Raw genomic sequence first — 16,634 nt, 5'->3', positions numbered from 1 at the left:
TATTGCTGCTCAGTAATACTAGTACAGTATCTCTCTTGTGCTGCATCTTGCTGCTGTAGGGTGCTGTGGTAGTAGTGTCCTGTGACTGTGCATCGGTCATCATCATTCCAGTCACAGTGGTATCTGGGGGGTGACAATTCCAGAGTGCTTTTGTGCTGCTCACTAATACTAGTACAGTGTCTTGTGCTGCATCGTGCTGCACAGTGTCAGTTCTCAGTAGTATCATCAGTGCTCAGTATCACTGCATGATTAATGTGTGGCAAAAAGAAGAATATGTTCTGGTCACCATCAGTGTTGGGTGGGTAAAAGGTATGCAGCCATTGGTTAATACTGCATCCTTAACACCTTGACCAGTACAGATAAAACTGTATTAATGAGGCCACAATGGGCCAATCGGCATTCGGGAGAACCTTAAACCAGTAATAGTGATACCGTATTCACAACTGTACCTTCTGGTTAATGTACATATTACAGGTTTTGAAATGAAAAAAAACTGGTAATCCGTGAAAGAATAAAGGATGGAAATGAGGAAAAAAGTGAAAAGGTGCTTTTACTGTTAGTGTTAGGGTGTAGACATTTTCCTAAGATTCCTAGGTCTCTACAACACTGGGTATTCCCTGGAGGTCTCCCCCACAAGTACTGACCCAGCCCGACACCGCTTGGCTTCCAAGATCAGACGAGATCGGGCATATTCGGTGTGGTGTGATAGCAGAGTAGTGGAATAGGTTCATGAACACTAATGAGAGTGCACCAAATTCAGAATAAAGATATAATGGCAGAGTACAGATTTGAAAGAAGATATTAAATGAGGTGAATCGGCTGTGTATGTTAGGCAGGCAAATCCCTGGATTATAGATGAGAGTTCACCGAATAAGTACAGATAGAAGAGGATGAAAATAACATATACTGTATGTGTAGTCAAATCATGCATACCATGTATCAATTGTGTTAATTAAATACAGAATATATGTACTGATACATAAAGGGAGACCGTCAGTCAGTCCTCTGTATTATAGCACAGCTAATATGTAAAAAATTCTTTTGGTGTGCTTTCAAGACAATACTGAACATAAATAGTTCAAAGCGCATGACATTGCTGCAAAAATAATTTAGGTGGCCATTGCAATTGGTGCAGCAAACAGTGTCTTGTGCTGCATCGTGCTGCTCAGTGTCAGTTCTCAGTAGTATCATCAGTGCTCAGTATCAGTGCTCAGTATCATCAGTGCTCAGTATCACTGCTCATTGTCTTGTGGTGCTCAATAATACTACATTACTAATACTAGTACAGTTGCTTGTGCTAATCGTGCTGCTCAGTGTCAGTTCTCAGTAGTATCATCAGTGCTCAGTATCACTGCTCATTGTCTTGTGGTGCTCAGTGATACTACATTACTAATACTAGTACAGTGTCTTGTGCTAATCGTGCTGCCCAGTGTCAGTTCTCAGTAGTATCATCAGTGCTCAGTAGTATCATCAGTGCTCAGTATCACTGCTCATTGTCTTGTGGTACTCAGTAATACTACATTACTAATACTAGTACAGTGTCTTGTGCTGCATCGTGCTGCTCAGTGTCAGTTCTCAGTAGTATCATCAGTGCTCAGTATCAGTGCTCAGTAGTATCATCAGTGCTCAGTATCACTGCTCATTGTCTTGTGGTGCTCAGTAATACTACATTACTAATACTAGTACAGCGTCTTGTGCTAATCGTGCTGCTCAGTGTCAGTTCTCAGTAGTATCATCAGTGCTCAGCATCACTGCTCATTGTCTTGTGGTGCTCAGTAATACTACATTACTAATACTAGTACAGTGTCTTGTGCTGCATCTTGCTGCTGTAGGGTGCTGTGGTAGTGTTCTGTCACTGTGCATAGGTTATCATCATTTCAGTCACAGTGGTATCTGGTATCTATCTAGTGGTAATTCCAGACATTACTGCCGTCTAATTCCAGATATATTACTGGCATATAATTCCACACATTAAAAAATGGAGAACAAAAATTTGGAGGGTAAAATATGGAAAGATCAAGATCCACTTCCACCTAGTGCTGAAGCTGCTGCCACTAGTCATGGCAGAGACGATGAAATGCCATCAACGTCGTCTGCCAAAGCCGATGCCCAATGTCATAATAGAGAGCATGTAAAATCCAAAAAGCAAAAGTTCAGTAAAATGACCCAAAAATCTAAATTAAAATCATCTGAGGAGAAGCGTAAACTTGCCAATATGCCATTTAAGACACGGAGTGGCAAGGAACGGCTAAGGCCCTCTCCTATGTTCCTCAATACTAGTGGTTCAGCTTCACATGACGATGGAAGCACTCATCCTCCCGCTAGAAAAATGAAAAGAATTAAGCTGGCACAAGCACAGCAAAGAACTGTGCGTTCTAAATCACAAATCCCCAAGGAGAGTCCAAATGTGTTGGCGGGTGCGATGCCTGACCTTCCCAACACTGGATGGGAAGAGGTGGCTCCTTCGACCATTTGCACGCCCCCAGCAAGTGCTGGAAGGAGCACCCACAGTCCAGTTCCTGATATTCAAATTGAAGATGTGACTGTTGAAGTACACCAGGATGAGGATATGGGTGTGGCTGGCGCTGAGGAGGAAGTTGACGAGGAGGATTCTAATGGTGATGTGGTTTGTTTAAATTAGGCACCCAGGGAAACAGTTGTTGTCTGTGGGATGAATAAGACCATTGACATGCCTGGTCAAAATACCAAAAAAATCACCTCTTCAGTGTGGAATTATTTCAACAGAAATGCGGACAACAGGTGTCAAGCGTTGTGTTGCCTTTGTCAAGCTGTAATAAGTAGGGGTAAGGACATAAACCACCTAGGAACATCATCACTTATACGTCACCTGGAGCGCATTCATCAGAAGTCATTGACAAGTTCAAAAACTTTGGGTAACAGCAGAAGCAGTCCACTGACACCTAAATCCCTTCTTCCTCTTGTACCCAAACTCCAGCAAACCACACCATCAACTCCCTCAATGTCAATTTCCTCCTTAGACAGGAACGCCAATAGTCCGGAAGGCCATGCCACTGGCAAGACTGACGAGTCCTCTCCTAACTGGGATTCCTCCGATGGATCCTTGAGTGGAACGCCTACTGCTGCTGTTGCTGCTGGTGCTGCTGTTGTTGCTGCTGGGAGTCAATCATCATCCCAGAGGGGAAGTCGGAAGACCACTTGTACTACTTCCATTAAGCAATTGACTGTCCAACAGTCCTTTGTAAGGAAGATGAAATATCACAGCAGTCATTCTGTTGCAAAGTGGATAACTCAGGCCTTGACAACTATGTTGGTGTTAGACATGCGTCCAGTATCCACCGTTAGTTCACAGGGACTTAGAGAATTGCTTGAGGTAGTGTGTCCCCGGTACCAAATACCATCTAGGTTCCACTTCTCTAGGCAGGCGATACCGAGAATGCACACAGACGTCAGAAAAAGTGTCCTCAGTGTCCTAAAAAATGCAGTTGTACCCACTGTCCACTTAACCACGGACATGTGGACAAGTGGAGCAGGGCAGACTAAGGACTATATGACTGTGACAGCCCACTGGGTAGATGTATTGCCTCCTGCAGCAACAACAGCGGTGGCACCAGTAGCAGCATCTTCAAAACGCCAACTCGTTCCTAGGCAGGCTACGCTTTGTATCACCGCTTTCCATAAGAGGCACAGAGCTGACAACCTCTTACGGAAACTGAGGAAGATCATCGCAGAATGGCTTACCCCAATTGGACTCTCCTGGGGATTTGTGATATCGTACAACGGCACCAATATTGTGCGTTCATTACATGTGGGCAAATTCCAGCACGTCCCATGTTTTGCACATACAATTAATTTGGTGGTGCATAATTTTTTGAAAAATGAAAGGGGCGTGCAGGAGATGCTGTCGGTGGTCCAAAAAATTGCAGGCCACTTTCGGCATTCAGCCACCGCGTGCCGAAGACTGGAGCACCAGCAAACACTCCTGAACCTGCCCTGCCATCATCTGAAGCAAGAGGTGGTAACGAGGTGGAATTCAACCCTCTATATGCTTCAGAGGATGGAGGAGCAGCAAAAGGCCATTCAAGCCTATACATCTGCCTACGATATAGGCAAAGGAGTGGGAATGCACCTGACTCAAGCGCAGTGGAGAATGATTTCCATCTTGTGCACGGTTCTCCAACCCTTTGAACTTGAAGTCAGTTCAGACACTGCCAGCCTAAGTCAGGTCATTCCCCTCATCAGGATTTTGCAGAAGCAGCTGGAGAGATTGAAGGAGGAGCTAAACTGGAGCGATTCCGCTAGGCATGTGGGACTTGTGGATGGAGCCCTTTATTCGCTTAACCAGGATTCACGGGTGGTCAATCTGTTGAAAACAGAGCATTACATTTTGGCCACCGTGCTCGATCCTAAGTTTAAAGCCTACGTTGTATCTCTCTTTCCGGCAGACACAAGTCTTCAGATGTTCAAAGACCTGCTGGTGAGACAATTGGTCCAGTCATTGTCAAGTTTTCAAGTTCAGAAACTTTTGGTAATAGCGTAAGCAGTCCACTGACACCTAAATGATGTGGTTTGTTTGAATATTATTTCTGTGTGAGGAGGAGGATGTAAACACTGAATGGGGGAATATGAGGATGAGGACAACATCTTGCCACTGTAGAGCCAGTTTGTGCAAGGAGAGATTAATTGCTTATTTTTTGGTTGGGTCCAAGCAATCCAATCATTCATTTCAGCCACAGTCATGTGGCAGACTCTGTTGCTGAAATTATTGATTTGTTAAAGCGTGCATTTCCTGTTTATACAACATAAGGGTGGGTGGGAGGTAGGACCCAAGGACAATTCCATCTTGCCCGTCTTTTCTTTGCCACATAATTCGAGGGGTTCTTCCCTATATGGGGTGCTGCCCCTATGCCCTATCAGTCCAGGGGTGATGCCCAACTGACATTTAAATCCTGGGGTGCTGTTGCCTTTCTGCTTTGCTGTGTAATTCTCATGGGGTGCTGCCTGTGCTGTATAAGTCCAGGGGTACTGCCATATATATACGTGGGTGCTGCTGTCCTTGATCCTAGGTTTAAATTAAAGCCTAGAGCTGATATGAAACAAGCTTCAACATCACAAACAGATTTGTGAAAACATAGCCGCAAAGGTGGAAATGGAAATTGTAATTTTGACGAAGTGTTTTCCAATGAGACCACATTTGTGGCCAAAGTCAGTGTGAAGAGACTGAATCATAATCCAGGGCAACTGCTGGAGAGGTAAAAGTGAGATTTTCTGCCGGAGCATTAGTGAGTGGTTCTTCTCAATTATTTCATGTTAGGGATTCACTCAAATGAATGGCTCCAATTAGTCAACCTTAATTTGGATTTGTTATTAATGTTCCACATTTTGAGATTATTTATTTACAAGATGTGCATTTGTTGTACAGGGTTCTTTTCCTAAGGGCTGCGTAGGGTTATCGCAAGATCTCATATTGTTAGAAGAACAGCATTTCAGTGATCTTGCATTGCATCAGCTTTCCATTGCACTACAGCACTAGATGGGCCAGTTGCTCCTGTGAGGCACATTTACTGAATAAGGCCCATTACGGATTCTCATTGTGGCTTACAACCAGGGCCATCTTAACAGCAGTGTAGGCTCCTGGGCACAGCAATGCACTGGGGCCCCTACCAATCCTCCAGCGGTAGGAGCGGCGGGTGCTATCAGCTGCAGCTTTACTGTTCTGCGGGAGGTAGAGGGTGTTCTATCTTCCGCTCAGCATGTAGGACCTGGAGTAGTAATTTCTGCTAATTACTCCTTTATTGCACAGATGGTGGGAGATGGGGCAGGGGGAGAACAATAAACTGTAGAAGGGGGCATTGGACTGAATGAAGGGGACCTGGTACATGACTTCCAGGGTGGTAGGGGGTGTTTAATACGCGGGGAAGGGGTGGATAGTGGAGTGTGCTTAATACTCATAATTTTCTGGTGGGAGGGCAGCTTGCTTGACTGCAGATATCTCCAGTTCCTGGAAATAGATTTTTTAGCGTTTAATGGGGTAAAACACTAGAGGGTCCCACCTTTTAGGAGGTCTGGGGACTTGGGGATCAGAGTTCAGGAGCCAGAGCAATTCACCAACGAATATATAAAACTGCATATTAGGCGTGTGGAGCTGGAGCAGAGACCAGCTGCTGGAAGGCTGATATCTCTGGTTCTGGGCATAGTAGAGACAAGCTGCCAGTGTCCACTGACAGGGGAGTGACTCAGCTTTTGGAATATACTTTCAGATAAACTCTAAGTCAGACAGAACCGAAGATTACTGGCTAGGAAGATAAATTAACAGGCTCGGATGGGGACCACTACTTTGAAGTCAGATATCTCTAGTTCACCAGGGCCGATTTTAAGAAACCTGGTTCCCCCTGGAAAGAGGAGACCCTCCGCTATCAGCCTAGGGCCCTTATACTCCTGGGGCCCTTGGGAAAGAGCCCATTGAGCCCATACGAAAAGACGGCCCTGCTTACAACCAGGAAGATGTCTGGCTTGCCAGGCTGAGGCATGCTGTGGGCACAGAGGTTAGCATTGCTTCCTCCCACAGTCCTACCTATATTATGAAATGATCTTCGACTGTTGAGTGGTAAGCTCTGCTAGGTCAGGGGCTCAATAACAAAAAATTCACTGCACAGTCCTGCTTAGTGCTGTGCAGAGCCGGCCCTAACCAATATGATGCCCTAGGCAAGATTTTGGCTGATGCCCCCTAGTACCGCCACTAGTTCTGCAGGAGATGCCTGGCGTGAGTCAGCTGGCAGCTCTGCTAACGTCGGGTGCCTTTTGTATATGGAAATGCATCTTATTTGCATTACTATGTGGCTAGGATGTACAAGCAGCTTCTGCTGATTAAAATGATATGCAGCATGCCTATATTCTGTGTGCGACTGCAGCTGTATCTGCATACAAAATGCTACATTACATTGATTTCCAGGAATACACTGCAACGTAGCATTTCGTATACAGATACAGCCGGAATCACACACAGAATATAGGCATGCCACATATCATTTTAATCAACAGAAGCTGCTGGTGCCCCTAAGCATACCAAATGCCCTAGGCATTTGCCTAGTTTGCCTATGCCTAAGGCCGGCTCTGGTGCTGTGCCAAACCAACCTAAACTCAACTTGCCCCATCCGGAGGGGCTGCTAAAACATCTAAGAGGCTGCTTTATTTAAAAATTAAATATGAAAAAAATAAACAAGACACACAGGTATGCTCATGTACGTGTAACTGGGACACACAGGTATGCTCACATACATGTAACTGGGAGCTGTGAAAAATAAAAACAAGGCATCTGCCAAAAAATAAAAAAATAAAAAATGCAATAAAAAAATGGGAAAAAAGAATCCCACAAGATTTTCACAAAATAAGTCTCCAGACTCCGTGCAGGGTAAAATATATAATCTTGATTCTGTGGTATACACCAGTTTATTTGCATCCCAGCATTAAATCCGAGATTATCTTAATCCCTGAAAATGGAGAAGGGGGTACAAATTTAGAGGCTTTGGTCCCTAGTTTTTAGTTTGTCCGGTAATGTGGTAATTATATATTTGCTTAGTTGAAGACCTTTCCGTTCCACACCAATATAGGAGTGGAGGTGAAAACCTGTGTGTTGTTCCTGATTGCGTGTGCCTCTCTAATTTTAATCACCTTCTTGACACTATCCTCTTCCTCTTGTCTCTTCTCATAATGTGAAAAGTCATCAAAGAAGGAGGTGGTATATTTGTAGCTAGCTATGTTTCTGAGAACTTGGAGAGTTTTTTCGAGGGGGACCACCTGTCGCTCACATTATGGGTTTATTAAAATGCGCATGTCAGTGGCGTAACTAGAAATTTTTCTCCCCCATGCCAAAAAATTCTTTGGCGCCCCCCCCCCCCACCCCACCCATAATTGACACTAGTATAGGGACAAACATGCGCCAAAAAGGGGGCGTGGCTTCGTTTAAATGGGCGTGGCTTCGCATAAAGGGGTGTGGCATTGCAGGAAAAGACTACCTTATACCCCAGTTTTGCAACCTGCACGCCCAGACGTTAGCCACCACAGGAAAGAAAAATAATCCTGATTCATGCCCCTTACATTATTTGTCATTTTTCCTCCTTATAGTAATGCCCAGTATACATTATGCCACATACTGCAAAGGCCCTCAGACATTATGCCACACACAATAATGCACATGACACAATATGCACACACTGTAATGCCCCCGACACATTATGCCACACACCGTAATGCCTGTGACACATTATGACAGGAATCGCAATGCCCGTTATACATTATGCTACACACTGCAATGCCCCTGATACATTATAGCACATACAATGTCTGTGACACAGTATGACACACACCGCAATGATCCTGAGACATTATACCACATACCACAATGCCCGTGATATAGTATACAACACACCGTAATGCCTGACACATTATGACAGACACTGCAATGTCCGTGATACATTATGCCACACACCGTAATGCCCATTACACATTAAGTTCTACAGTAAGGCTTCTAATTACTTTTATATTACCTGCTCGTTGCCAGGGGTTTCATGCTCTTGGTTCCATGCACGGTGCCAGGGATTTTCATGCTCAGGGTGTCATGCTCGTTGCCAGGGGTTTCATGCACTGGGTGTCATGCTCGTTGCTAGGGGGTAGTGCTTGTTGCTAGGGCCGTGCTCCCAGTGCCACATATGCCCCCAGTGCCAGATATTCCCCCACAGTGCCAGGTACATGCCCCCAGTGCCAAATATACCCCCCCAGTGCCACATATGCCCCCAGTGCCAGATATTCCCCCACAGTGCCTTGTACATGCCCCCAGTGCCAAATATACCCCCCCAGTGCCACATATTCCCCCCCAGTGCCAGATATTCCCCCACAGTGCCAGGTATATGCCCCCAGTACCAGATATTCCCCCACAGTGCCAGGTGCATGCCCCCAGTGCCAAATATACCCCCCCCAGTGCCACATATGATCCCAGTGCCAGATATTCCCCCACAGTGCAAGGTACATGCCCCCAGTGCCAAATATACCCCCCCAGTGCCACATATGCCCCCAGTGCCAGATATTTCCCACAGTGCAAGGTACATGCCCCCCAGTGCCAAATACACCCCCCCAATACCACATATGCCCCCAGTGCCAAATATGCCCCCAGTGCCAGATATTCCCCCACAGTGCCAGGTGCATGCCCCCAGTGCCAAATATACCCCCCCAGTGCCACATATGATCCCAGTGCCAGATATTCCCCCACAGTGCAAGGTACATGCCCCCAGTGCCAAATATACCCCCCCAGTGCCACATATGCCCCCAGTGCCAGATATTTCCCCACAGTGCAAGGTATATGCCCCCAGTACCAGATATTCCCCCACAGTGCCAGGTGCATGCCCCCAGTGCCAAATATACCCCCCCAGTGCCACATATGATCCCAGTGCCAGATATTCCCCCACAGTGCAAGGTACATGCCCCCAGTGCCAAATATACCCCCCCAGTGCCACATATGCCCCCAGTGCCAGATATTTCCCCACAGAGCCAGGTACATGCCTCCCAGTGCCAAATACACCCCCCCAATGTCACATATGCCCCCAGTGCCAAATATACCCCCCGGTGCCACATATGCCCCCAGTGCCAGATATTCCCCCACAGTGCCAGGTATATGCCCCCAGTGCCAGATATTCCCCCACAGTGCCACATATGCCCCCTCAGTGCCTGCTCCCCCCAGTACCAGATATTCCTCCACAGTGCCAGGTATATGCCCCCAGTGCCAGATATTCCCCCACAGTGCCACATATGCCCCCTCAGTGCCTGCTCCCCTCAGTGCCAGGTATATGCCCCCAGTGCCAGATATTCCCCCACAGTGCCACATATGCCCCCTCAGTGCCTGCTCCCCCCAGTGCCAGATATTCCCCCACAGTGCCACATATGCCCTCCTCAGTGCCTCCTCCCCCCCCGCTCCTTTGTGTTGGAGGGACACGGAGGGCACAGCGCGCGCCTCTCCCGTGTCCCTCCTGGCTCTCCGGCCGGTCTAATAAAGGAAGTGCCGGTTCGTGAGCCAATCAGAGCTCACAAACGGCACTTCCTTTATTAGACCGGCCGGAGAGCCAGGAGGGACACGGGAGAGGTGCGCGCTGTGCCCTCCGTGTCCCTCCAACACAGCAGCGGAGGGAAGGAGACCGCAGATTGACATGCGGACACTTGTCTGCATGTCAATCTCTGCTAAGTCAGTGGCGCCCCCGCAGCCCCTCGCCCCCAAGATACCGCGAGGACTGCGGGGGTAGTAATTACGTCACTGGCGCATGTACTGTTTTAACAACATAATCCCACGACAATTCAATCTTGCATCTTTTTTTTCTTTGCATTATGTGCTCTTTTGGGCCCAGTTTTTAAAACTGACGTCCTGTCTGTCACTGCAGTGCCACTCCTAGAGGCAGTGCCGTAACTAGACATTTTAGCGCTGTGTGCAAGAAACGACATTGGCGCCCCCCCATGCAAGATAGGGGCAGTGCGCGCCATAGGGGCAGTGCGCGCCATAGGCGCGTGAAAAATATATAGGGGCGTGGCTTCATGGGGAAGGGGCGTGGCCACGAAATAATAGCAATTCATACTACGGTGCACAGTAGTCTCCATTATTCAAATTACGCTGCACAGTAGCGCCACTACACCAGGTAGAGCCTCTTTTATACATTACAGCAGACAGCATCCCCCTTTTTACACATTACAGCAGACAGTCCCCCTTTTTATACATTGCGGCAGCCAGTCCCCCTTTTTTACACATTGCGGCAGCCAGTCCCCCTTTTTACACATTGCGGCAGCCAGGCCCCCTTTTTACACATTGCGGCAGCCAGTCCCCCTTTTTACACATTGCGGCAGCCAGGCTCCCTTTTTACACATTGCGGCAGCCAGGACCCCTTTTTACACATTGCAGCAGCCAGGCCCCCTTTTTACACATTGCAGGAGCCAGGCCCCCTTTTTACACATTATGGCAGACGATGTCCCCCAGAAAGAGAGAGAGAGAGAGAAAGAGAGAGAGGGATATACTTACCTTCTCCCCGCTGACAGGCTCCTCGTGCTGGCATCTCCCTCTGTGCAGGCATCGGACAAGGAGGAGGAGGGAGGGGGACTGGAGCCGCAGCAGCGCTATGTCATTGGTAGTAAGCGCCGCTGTAGCATCCCCCTCTCCTTCCGTATTGGTTGCCTGGCGCTGCTGTGGATGCTGGGATGGAGGAACCGCATCCCAGCATCCACAGCAGCGCCGGGCAGCCTATATGGAAGGAGAGGGGGATGCTGCAGCAGCGCTTACTACCAATGAAATAGCGCTGCTGCGGCTCCAGTCCCCCTCCCTCCTCCTCCTTCTCAGCTGCCTCCGTCGCTTCTCTCTCCTCCAGCGCGGCTGCGGCGCACGGCGCAGACTTCAGAGGCAGCATGTAATGAGTCAATTTGACTCATTACATGCCGCTGGCTGTGCGCCCTCAGGGCAACTGCGCTGTGTGCCAAGCCCACTTGGCACACACGTAGTTACGGCTCTGCCTAGAGGGGCCAGGTGTTTGTGCCGCCCACTTTTGTCGCTTAGCTTAGTCATCCAGTGAGGTGTGAGGTGTTCAGAATAGACTGGAAATGAGTGAAAATCAATGTTATTGAGGTTAATAATACAGTAGGATCAAAATTACCCCCAAATTCTGTTATTTCAGCTGTTTTAATGGTTTTTTTTTTTTTCAGATCCAAAACCCGAAAGGGTGGTTTTGGCAAAACCAATCCAGATCCAAAACACGAGCAGAGATCCAGAATCCAAAACACAAAACCTGAAAAGTGTCCGCCGCACATCTCTACTTACAAGTGCCTCCAGGAAGAGGACCAGGCAATGGGTTGTAGTTATAGGATGCAGCGGCCAGTTGAGAGACTGTGGCAGCCGGAAGTTATAACAGCTGCCAAGTGCCAAGACACACACAGCACAAGTGCACAACCCGCGATTCGCGAGTCTTTGAAGGGGGCTGAGCCAAAATCCAGAGGGGGCAGGGCTTAAATAGTGGCCAGTGGCTTCGGCTTCTGTGCAGGGCAGCGTTGCAGCGACGTGAAGCAGTAAGAGAGAGCGGGCTGCGGCCATGCGGGTGGTAGTGCCAGATGGTGCGCCCATAGCGCAATTGTGCTGGCTGCAATACACCACTGGCACACACCTAGTTACGGCCCTGGCTGATACTATGCAATGCCTGACCCCTCTGGTTTTTATAATTTCTCTGACGTCCTAGTGGATGCTGGGACTCCGTCAGGACCATGGGGAATAGCGGCTCCGCAGGAGACAGGGCACAAAATGTAAAAGTTTGACCACTAGGTGGTGTGTACTGGCTCCTCCCCCTATGACCCTCCTCCAAGCCTCAGTTAGGTTTTTGTGCCCGTCCGAGCAGGGTGCAATCTAGGTGGCTCTCATAAAGAGCTGCTTAGAGTAAAAGTTTTGATAGGTTTCTTATTTTCAGTGAGTCCTGCTGGCAACAGGCTCACTGCAACGAGGGACCTAGGGGAGAAGGAGTGAACTCACCTGCGTGCAGGATGGATTTGCTTCTTAGGCTACTGGACACTAGCTCCAGAGGGACGATCACAGGTACAGCCTGGATGGGTCACCGGAGCCGCGCCGCCGACCCCCTTGCAGATGCCGAAGTAAGAAGAGGTCCAGAAACCGGCGGCTGAAGGCTTTTCAGTCTTCATGAGGTAGCGCACAGCACTGCAGCTGTGCGCCATTGCGCTCAGGCACACTTCACACCAGCGGTCACGGAGGGTGCAGGGCGCTGGGGGGGGCGCCCTGGGCAGCAATGAGATTACCTTTCTGGCTAAAAAGAATACATCACATATAGTCCCTGAGGCTATATGGATGTATTTCACCCCTGCCAGGTCTCAGAAAAACCGGGAGAAGAGCCCGCCGGAATAGGGGGCGGGGCCTATCTCCTCAGCACACAGCGCCATTTTCCTACACAGCTCCGCTGCTAGGAAGGCTCCCAGGCTCTCCCCTGCACTGCACTACAGAAACAGGGTAAAAAACAGAGAGGGGGGGCATTTTTTGGCGATATTATATATATTTAAGCAGCTATAAGGAAACAACACTTATATAAGGTTGTTCCTATATAATTATAGCGCTTTGGTGTGTGCTGGCAAACTCTCCCTCTGTCTCCCCAAAGGGCTAGTGGGGTCCTGTCTTCTATCAGAGCATTCCCTGTGTGTCTGCTGTGTGTCGGTACGTGTGTGTCGACATGTATGAGGACGATGTTGGTGTGGAGGCGGAGCAATTGCCGGTAATGGTGATGTCACCCCCTAGGGAGTCGACACCGGAATGGATGGCTTTGTTTATGGAATTACGTGATAATGTCAGCACGCTGCAAAAGTCGGTTGACGACATGAGACGGCCGACAAACCAATTAGCACCTGTACAGGCGTCTCAAACACCGTCAGGGGCTGTAAAACGCCCTTTGCCTCAGTCGGTCGACACAGACCCAGACACGGACACCGAATCTAGTGTCGACGGTGAAGAAACGAACGTATTTTCCAGTAGGGGCACACGTTATATGATCACGGCAATGAAGGAGGCTTTGCATATCTCTGATACTGCAAGTACCACAAAAAGGGGTATTATGTGGGGTCTGAAAAAACTACCTGTAGTTTTTCCTGAATCAGAGGAATTGAATGACGTGTGTGATGAAGCGTGGGTTACCCCTGATAAAAAACTGCTAATTTCAAAGAAGTTATTGGCATTATACCCTTTCCCGCCAGAGGTTAGGGCGCGCTGGGAAACACCCCCTAGGGTGGACAAGGCGCTCACACGTTTATCCAAACAAGTGGCGTTACCGTCTCCTGATACGGCCGCCCTCAAGGATCCAGCTGATAGGAGGCTGGAAAATACTCTAAAAAGTATATACACACATACTGGTGTTATACTGCGACCAGCAATCGCCTCAGCCTGGATGTGCAGTGCTGGGGTGGCTTGGTCGGAGTCCCTGACTGAAAATATTGATACCCTGGATAGGGACAGTATTTTATTGACTATAGAGCAATTAAAGGATGCATTCCTTTATATGCGAGATGCACAGAGAGATATCTGCACTCTGGCATCAAGAGTAAGTGCGATGTCCATATCTGCCAGAAGAAGTCTATGGACACGACAGTGGTCAGGCGATGCGGATTCCAAACGGCATATGGAAGTATTACCGTATAAAGGGGAGGAATTATTTGGGGTCGGTCTATCGGATTTGGTAGCCACGGCAACAGCCGGGAAGTCCACCTTTTTACCTCAAGTCCCCTCCCAACAGAAAAAGACGCAGTCTTTTCAGCCGCAGTCCTTTCGTTCCTATAAGAACAAGCGAGCAAAAGGACATTCATATTTGCCCCGAGGCAAAGGAAAGGGTAAGAGACTGCACCAAGCAGCCCCTTCCCAGGAGCAGAAGTCCTCCCCGGCTTTTGCAAAGGCCTCAGCATGACGCTGGGACCTTACAAGCGGACTCAGGGGCGGTGGGGGGTCGCCTCAAGAATTTCAGCGCACAGTGGGCTCACTCGCAGGTGGACCCCTGGATCCTGCAGGTAGTATCTCAGGGTTACAGGTTGGAATTCGAGAAGTCTCCCCCTCGCCGGTTCCTAAAGTCTGCTTTGCCAACGTCTCCCTCCGACAGGGCGACGGTATTGGAAGCCATTCACAAGCTGTATTCTCAGCAGGTGATAGTCAAGGTACCCCTTCTACAACAGGGAAAGGGGTATTACTCCACGCTATTTGTGGTACCGAAGCCGGACGGCTCGGTAAGACCTATTTTAAATCTGAAATCTCTGAACCTGTACATACAAAAATTCAAGTTCAAGATGGAGTCACTCAGAGCAGTGATAGCGAATCTGGAAGAAGGGGATTTTATGGTGTCCTTGGACATCAAGGATGCTTACCTTCATGTCCCAATTTGCCCTTCACACCAAGGGTTCCTCAGGTTCGTGGTACAAAACTGTCATTATCAGTTTCAGACGCTGCCGTTTGGATTGTCCACGGCACCCAGGGTCTTTACCAAGGTGATGGCCGAAATGATGATCCTTCTTCGAAGAGAAGGCGTATTAATTATCCCTTACTTGGACGATCTCCTGATAAGGGCAAGATCCAGAGAACAGCTGGAGGTCGGAGTAGCACTAACTCAAGTAGTGCTCCAACAGCACGGGTGGATTCTGAATTTTCCAAAATCCCAACTGATCCCGACGACACGTCTGCTGTTCCAAGGGATGATTCTGGACACTGTTCAGAAAAAGGTATTTCTTCCAGAGGAGAAAGCCAGGGAGTTATCCGAACTAGTCAGGAACCTCCTAAAACCAGGGACAGTGTCTGTGCATCAATGCACAAGAGTCCTTGGAAAAATGGTGGCTTCTTACGAAGCGATTCCATTCGGCAGATTCCATGCACGAATTTTTCAGTGGGATCTGCTAGTCAAATGGTCCGGATCGCATCTGCAGATGCATCAGCGGATAAAATTGTCGACAAGGACAAGGGTCTCTCTGCTATGGTGGTTGCAGAGTGCTCATCTGTTGGAGGGCCGCAGATTCGGCATACAGAACTGGGTCCTAGTGACCACGGATGCCAGCCTGAGAGGCTGGGGAGCGGTCACACAAGGAAGAAACTTCCAGGGCGTGTGGTCAAGCCTGGAAACATCTCTTCACATAAATATACTGGAACTAAGAGCAATCTACAATGCTCTAAGCCTGGCAAAACCTCTGCTTCAGGGTCAGCCGGTGTTGATCCAGTCGGACAACATCACGGCAGTCGCCCACGTAAACAGACAGGGCGGCACAAGAAGCAGGAGGGCAATGGCAGAAGCTGCAAGGATTCTTCGCTGGGCGGAAAATCATGTGATAGCACTGTCGGCAGTGTTCATTCCGGGAGTGGACAACTGGGAAGCAGACTTCCTCAGCAGACACGATCTTCACCCGGGAGAGTGGGGACTTCATCCAGAAGTCTTCCACATGATTGTGGTCCATTGGGAAAGACCAATGGTGGACATGATGGCGTCCCGCCTCAACAAAAAACTGGACAGGTATTGCGCCAGGTCAAGAGATCCTCAGGCAATAGCTGTGGACGCTCTGGTAACACCATGGGTGTACCAGTCAGTGTATGTGTTCCCTCCTCTGCCTCTCATACCCAAGGTACTGAGAATTATACGGCAAAGGGGAGTAAGAACGATACTAGTGGCTCCGGACTGGCCAAGAAGGACTTGGTACCCGGAACTTCAGGAGATGCTCACGGAAGATCCGTGGCTTCTACCTCTAAGAAGGGATCTGCTTCAGCAGGGACTGTGTCTATTCCAAGACTTACCGCGGCTGCGTTTGACGGCATGGCGGTTGAACGCCGGATCCTAAAGGAAAAAGGCATTCCGGAAGAGGTCATCCCTACCCTGGTCAAAGCCAGGAAGGAGGTGACTGCACAACATTATCACCGCATTTGGAGAAAATATGTTGCATGGTGTGAGGCCAGGAAGGCCCCGACAGAGGAATTTCAACTGGGTCGATTCCTACATTTCCTGCAAACAGGATTATCTATGGGCCTCAAATTAGGGTCCATTAAGGTTCAAATTTCGGCCCTGTCGATTTTCTTCCAGAAAGAATTGGCTTCAGTTCCTGAAGTCCAGACTTTTGTAAAAGGA

General features: G+C 48.7%; 1 pseudogene; it reads right to left on the bottom strand.

The window, feature by feature from the left end:
• Positions 1-595: 595 nt before the first annotated feature.
• On the bottom strand, positions 596-714 carry LOC135051360 (5S ribosomal RNA; annotated as a pseudogene).
• Positions 715-16,634: the final 15,920 nt, after the last annotated feature.

This window comes from Pseudophryne corroboree, chromosome 2 (assembly GCF_028390025.1).
Source record: "Pseudophryne corroboree isolate aPseCor3 chromosome 2, aPseCor3.hap2, whole genome shotgun sequence".
Classification (NCBI taxonomy): Eukaryota; Metazoa; Chordata; class Amphibia; order Anura; family Myobatrachidae; genus Pseudophryne; species Pseudophryne corroboree.
This window is presented reverse-complemented; position numbering and strand designations above follow the sequence as displayed.